Source organism: Phalaenopsis equestris, unplaced genomic scaffold (assembly GCF_001263595.1).
Source record: "Phalaenopsis equestris unplaced genomic scaffold, ASM126359v1 Scaffold001083, whole genome shotgun sequence".
NCBI lineage: Eukaryota > Viridiplantae > Streptophyta > Magnoliopsida > Asparagales > Orchidaceae > Phalaenopsis > Phalaenopsis equestris.
Genome location: NW_018165522.1, coordinates 141509 through 142650, shown reverse-complemented (window position 1 = coordinate 142650; position 1142 = coordinate 141509).

The following is a 1142-nucleotide window of genomic DNA, read 5'->3' as shown; positions in this document are numbered from 1 at the left end:
CTAGATTGAAAGTAAATTAAGATTGAAGTGAAAAGATCATCACAACTTCTTTAACATTCTCATGGCACAACCAATTCAAATCACCATTTCACAAAATCTCAAGTCAAGGAGAAAGATAGAGAAAACTACTCATAACTCATGGAGAAGATACGACAAAACTTGAAATTTATATATATAAGCGAAGTCATAAAAACTTCAATAAGTAAATAAAATTTATCTCTTATTCCCCCCAAGCAAACTCCTTGAAGTTCCTCTAAATCTCTTCATTTCTTTACAACACACAGAATTCTCCTTCGAAGCGACAAAGAGGAAGAAATCTCTCACTTTCCTTCCACTCTTACAATCTCTCGAAGAATTCCTCATAATACTAACCACTCTCTACACTCTAATGGACACCACAAACAACAAAGACTCAGTGGACACCACCTTTTCCGACCTCCAAATGTTTCTTTTAAAGTTGTAGAAGAGTTTTCAAGAGTTGCCCAAGCGTCCCTTCAAAACTCTTCCACATTCAATGTATTTGTTGAGAGAACCAACGTGCTCGCCATCGGCAGGCTTGATGGTTGGTGGCGCCGTCAGCGGCCTTCTAGAATATTTAATTCTGGACTATCGGGAAAAACCCGCCGTCAGCTGCGTCGAGCCCGTCGTCGGCGCTCAAGTTCAAATCTTTATATTTTGGTCCTTTTTGCTCCAAGTTCGCTCCTTTTTGCATCTTTTTGCTCCAAGTTCGCTCCTTTTTGCTCTAATGAACATAATTTAACATACCTGCAACAAAACATCAAAAATACCTTTCTTTAAAGTGCAATATCATCAAAATCAGTGTAAAATAGGTATGAAAATCTCAACATATTTTCCTTTGGTCAAAATCCCCCAAACTTAACTATTACTTGTCTTCAAATAATTTTAGTACTACATAAAAATTATGATCTACTGTGGTAAAGTTTTAATTCAGAAATACTATAAGTTTGATTTAAGTAAATACCATAGTGAGATTTTCAGAAAAATTTCAAGTAATTAAATTAACTCTGTAGGTACAAGACTATCTAGTCATCAAGTTTAAGAGTTCTAGTTTTCTTTTTATTTCAAGAACGACTATATGTTGCAATATTAAGTCACTTAGAATATTCAAAAGATAGGAACTT